The sequence below is a fragment of the Podarcis filfolensis genome (assembly GCF_964270895.1).
Source record: "Podarcis filfolensis genome assembly, chromosome: 7".
Lineage (NCBI taxonomy): Eukaryota > Metazoa > Chordata > Lepidosauria > Squamata > Lacertidae > Podarcis > Podarcis filfolensis.
This window is the reverse complement of record NC_139603.1, coordinates 28,467,053-28,472,769: the sequence shown is the minus strand read 5'-3', so window position 1 is coordinate 28,472,769 and position 5,717 is coordinate 28,467,053. Positions and strand designations below refer to the sequence as shown.

The 5,717-nt window shown below is 48.2% G+C and overlaps 1 long non-coding RNA gene across 1 annotated transcript; it reads left to right on the top strand.

The window, feature by feature from the left end:
• The first annotated feature begins 2,372 nt into the window (after positions 1-2,372).
• LOC310767226 lies at positions 2,373-4,902 on the top strand. The gene is made up of 2 exons (XR_014550771.1): positions 2,373-3,747; positions 4,101-4,902. It is a non-coding gene; the product is annotated as an uncharacterized lncRNA (long non-coding RNA).
• Positions 4,903-5,717: the final 815 nt, after the last annotated feature.

Sequence of the window (5,717 nt, the reverse complement as noted above, 5' to 3'; positions counted from 1 at the left end):
CTATTTGAAATATCAAGTTTTTCTTCGCAACCACCATGGGGGAAAGCCAGGGAGCTTTTAGCTGATATTTAGTTTAAGACAACAATTTGGATTATAAAGACATAACGGCAATATTTCTATATTTCACTTGTATCCCATCATCCATCCAAGGAAATCTGGGCAACATACATTAGTTTACAAATATATTATCCTTATAATAACTTTGTTTGCCTGAGAAATAGTGGCCGGTCCAAAGTCACCCAGCGAGCTTTGAGATTGAGCAGAGAATTGAGCCTGTGCTTTCCTAGTCAATGTCCAACCCAGGGGTCAGCAAACTTTTTCAGCAGGGGGCCGGTCCACTGTCCCTCAGACCTTGGGGGGGGGGGGGCCGGAGTATATTTTGAAAAAAATATATGAATGAATTCCTATGCCCCACAAACAACCCAGAGATGCATTTTAAATAAAAGGACACATTCTACTCATGTAAAGACATGCTGATTCCTGGACCATCCACGGGCTGGATTTAGAAGGCGATTGGGCCGGATCTGGCCCCCGGGCCTTAGTTTGCCTACCCATACACTAGCTCATGCACTGTTTATACACTTCTAAGCACACGTGAGTCTTGCCCTTGCTGCTATTCTAATCAAAACGATCCTGAAAAATGGGTTGGACATTGGTCCTGCTTCTAGGAATCTCTCACTACCAGAAAGAGAAATTCAGCGCCACTCCCTGGAAGCAAAGCTTCCCAGAAACAAGCACACACACACAATCTGCCGAGTCAAGGACTCTTGCTGTGCCCAATGCCCTCTGCATCAGGAGCAGGCCATTTCTCTCTCTCTCTCAAAGGCCATATTTCCTATGGGCAGTGTTAGAAACTCAGATATACAGTGGTACCTCAGGTTACAGACGCTTCAGGCTACAGACTCCGCTAACCCAGAAATAGTACCTCGGGTTAAGAACTTTGCTTCAGGATGAGAACAGAAATTGCGCGGCGGCGGCGGCACGGCAGCAGCGGGAGGCCCCATTAGCTAAAGTGGTGCTTCAGGTTAAAAACAGTTTCAGGTTAAGAACGGACCTCTGAGGTACCCCTGTATAAGGTAGGTGCCAAATGGCTCCTTCAAACAGGGACACAGTTGCCAAAAAAGGAATGCTGCCTAGTTGCCATGGGGGGGGGCAGACAGCTTGAAAGTTGTGTTTTTCAATACAGTACGGCTTTTTTGTTTCCTGAAATTCATTCTTGATTGTGCAGATAAAATATAACAGATAGAATTCTACAGGCTGTAGTATTAGTGTGTGAAAACAGTCGAGATCTGAGGATCCCCAGGAATGCACCTCCAGATGGTGGAGATGTCAGGTGTCATCCTGACACCTGGGCATCTTCACTTGGTCACAAGTGGCCAATAGCCACGTGCAAAATGTGCCTGGCGAATTTCGAACACAGCCTAAGGGGTAATCCATTTGTCAGGGGCTGCATGATGGTAGAGGCCAATACAGTGGTACCTCAGGGTAAGAACTTAATTTGTTCCGGAGGTCTGTTCTTAACCTGAAACTTTTCTTAACCTGAGGTACCACTTTGGCTAATGGGGCCTCCCGCCGCCGCTGTGCGATTTCTGTTCTCATCCTGAAGCAAAGTTCTTAACCCGAGGTACTATTTCTGGGTTAGCGGAGTCTGTAACGTGAAGCGTCTGTAACCTGAGGTACCACTGTACCAATTTCTCATACTAGATATAAGTATAGATCTGACACTCTTTCAGTGAGGATACAAGAATGAAGAAAGAGAGACACTTGAGGGTCAGATTCCAAGGGTCACCATGTAAGACCAGACTGGGGGGTATATGTCCCCCTGCCCCCCAAGCCAGAGGTTGCCCGCCAATGTAGCAGCTAAATGTGAAAGAACAATAGTCTGGAAAAATACTGAATGACTTGGCTAAGGCCACAAATCCCTTCCGTGGCAGACTGCGGAAACTGTCACCTGGGCTCAAGCGAGCAGCTTTTATACTAAGACCTGGGCTCCTTCAGAAGGAGGGGCAAGATAGAAATTTAATAATATAATAAAATAAATATTCTCAGCATCAGTTCCCTCCACTTTTGTGGCACCTTGTGGCATTCCCCTCTAGTGATGAACAAGGCCCATTCAAGCCCACGTTAAGAGTTAGTACATGAGAAACCTCCACCAAGTTCCTGTCTTCATTGCTGTAAATACACCATACTTTTATGTGGAAACATGACAGGCCACAGTTAAAGCAACATCATTCCTTCTAATAGCACACTCAGGTGGTTGAGTGCCAATCAATTTGGAAGAAGCAAAGGACCACCTAAAAGAAAACTAGCTGCTTCTACACGCCCAGGGGGAAACCCTAGGTACATACCGTCGCTGTGAGTTAATTTAAATTATTTTTTATTTTTTAAAAAACCACAACCCAGAAAGCACTTAACAGGAACTTGCGAGCTGACAGAAGGTTGATGACAGTTGAGCCTACAAGAGAAAGAAAGTGAGGGTCTAAAGAAACCAGTAACTACGCAAACTATGGAAGTCAGTATAGCTCAGTTGGTAGAGCATGAGACTCTTAATCTCAGGGTTGTAGGTTTGGGCAAAAGATTCCTGCATTGCAAAGGGTTGGACTAGATGATCCTCATTGTCCTTTCCAACTCTACAATTGAGAACAGTTTGATATATGGAATGTTTGTGCGTCTTATTGTGGGGCTGAAGAGGGAGAACACAGAGAAAACCGACACGCTCAGGCCCTTGAAGTGTTATAGTGCGTATGAATGCGTGGGCACAGGCGGAGACGTACCACAAAATTAAAACATTCTAGAACAGGATGCCCGGCTTTCCAGCCATGACAGCAGGAACAGGTAATCTCACGGGCAGTTTATAAAAGAAGTATGTGTTACTAATTGAAAAAAACTGCAGCTCGGACCTCTCCGGCAGAGATGACAACGGGCTTCAAAGACTGAAGGGCGGGCGCCACAGAAATAGAATTAAACCTCAGCGCACACCTTGCCGCCTCTGCGTTACAACACGAACCGCCCCCCGCCCCCAATCTTTAGCAGGAAAAAAAGTTCAACAGGGGAAGCCTTATCCAATGGGCGCATTGCAAAACCGCACCCGTTGACTTACTGCGTCGGGGGGGGGGGAGAGGTTGGAGAGGATCGGGAGCTTTGCATTAAGCTGCCATCCCATCGCCTTTCCCTCGAGACATGAGAAATGCGGAAAAATGCGCGCGCGCGCTGCTCCTTACCCCGGGCTGGGCCGTGTTGCTGCTGCTCCTCCTCCGGTGGCGAGGCGGAAACCGGATTCCCTGCAGCAGCAGCAGCAGCAGCTCCTGCCTGCGCCTCCGCAGCAGACTTAGCCCGGCGCCTTGCAGCAGCAGCAGCAGCAGCAGCCCGGCTTCAAGCGCCGCTGCCACCCAACCTCTGTCCCCCGGTCTACCAAGAAGCGGGTCCAGTGGGGCGCTGCTGAGCATAAGATCAGCAGCCTTAATCCGGCTTGCAGGAGGAACCACAAGCGGCGGCGCCTTTGCTCAGTTGTCTCCTCGTGCACGCGTGCGTGTGTGCAAAGCTGGAGCTCTGGGCGCGCTTCATGGAGCGAGGAGGCGGGCGAGGAGCCCGAGCACAATAAAGACCAGGCAGGGACACGTGGCTCTCCAAGGGGGTGGAGGAGCGCAGCGCGCAGCCGCCCAGCCGAAAGGAGGGGAGGGGGGAGAAGAGGGCGCGATCCGAGCTCTCTGCACGAGTCGGAGAACCAGCAACCCAATTTCCTCGGAAGTAAGGCCCGCATATTATCGAGACTTTAGCGCGCAACCCCGCGCGTCTTTATTGGGCGGCAAGTCCCGCTGCGCTCCAACCGGGTTGACTATTTTCCTGTTGTCAGGATCGCAGCCTTAAGTCCAGATTAAAGAGCTGCTGGCTTTGCAGTTCCCTTCCTCGGATCGGGAGTCGGCTGGCTTCGTTTCTGGTTTGCTTATTCCGAAGCAAACCCCACCGTCTTTTTAAATTGAGTTGGGTTTTCAGCAGTTTATAGCCTTGAACTCGTGCAGCCCGTTGGTTTCAGCGGCGGGTTTACCTCGCTCTGCGTAATTGTCTTGCAGGGCAGATCTCAATAGTTTCTGTTTATGCAGGTGGGGATCTCACGGGGTTGGAAATCGACGCTTTGGCAAGTCGGAGAATCAGCCGCCTCTGGACCTCTCCCCATCACAACACAGACTAGGGAGGGGGTGCAACGTCCACCCCCCCACCCCTCCTGACCATGATCTTGGTTTCTGGATCCTCCTAACGCCCTAATAACAGGCAGAAATTCAGCTGCTGCTATTCACAACCCCACCTTAGGAAAAGCTTCACAAGCGGAAATTCTGTCAGTGGTCCAGAAACCCCACCAGCATTAAAGAAAACTAAACAAAAAAGTAGCCGATTGCAGACTTTTGATAAAAAACCATTTCTGTCGTGTCCTTCCCGAGTTTTGATTTGCGGCTCAGCGCGGTTTATAAATTTTCAAGTGCCTCTGGATGCGTTTCCCTCGTCTCTTGAGGCTCTCCCCCCCCCCCACCCTCGGCTAGCAATGAGACTTTACGGCCCAAAGCGCGCGATTTCTAGGCACCTTTTGGTTTCGAAATGCAGCAACGTGCAGCATCTTTGCTCTCCACTTAAAAACGCGTTTTGCAGACTCGCCTTCCGCAGAAGGAATTGCGGGAGAACGGTATTGCATTTGCATGCGCTGAAAATAAACGGGAGCAAAATGACTAGCGTGCCCTGAAACTCGCTTGGGGAATTATTAGACTCTCCCTTGTGGATCTAAAAACGCTTGCAGAGATGGAGATTCTTGGTGACATTTCCCCAGCAAAATGTCCGTTGTGCTCTGTTGCTGTTTAAGGTGGCAACCCTAAGCTTAATGTTTGATGTGGAACAAGATTATTTTTTATCCTGGAGGGTAACTATTTACTTTTCTGTATCCAACACAAGAAGAGGTATGAAAACTAGGAATTATGTCAAATCTCAAAACGTTGAATTTGAGGGATCAGTCAATTCCCCCTATTGCTTCATGAGTAGATTCCCCCCCCCCAAAAAATATGGGAGAGTATTTGGATTTATTAGGCAAATGCCCCTCTCAACGCAAGAATTGGCACATAGTTTAGTTTTAATGCAACTTCTCCGAACTTCTATACAGCTTGCTGGCAATGTAGAAATCCCCAAACATTTGCAAAAAGTGTAAAGGAAACAGCTCTGTTTAACCAGTAGCAAGGGAGGTAAATAAGACTTCAGTCCTGCACTCACTTACCTGGGAATTAGTGCAATAGAGCTAATGGGACTTACTTCTGAGTAGACATGTGTAGGATTGCTTCCTAAGTGTATAACGGATCCCATAATTACATTTCCCTAAATTAATGTACATGAAAATAATTTTAATTGCCTACTCTGAAACAACTGCATATACAGTGGTACCTCGGGTTACATACGCTTCAGGTTACATACATTTCAGGTTACAGACTCCACTAACCCAGAAATATTACCTTGGGTTAAGAACTTTGCTGCAGGATGAGAACAGAAATCGTGCTCTGGCAGCAGGAGGCCCCATTAGCTAAAGTAGTGCTTCAGGTTAAGAACAGTTTCAGGTTAAGAACGGACCTCCGGAACGAATTAAGTACTTAACCAGAGGTGCCACTGTATAAGCAGACTGTTTATTTCACCAAGCCCAAGCCCAGGGCTTCTTGTTCATAAATTACATGGAGTTAGGGGTGGGC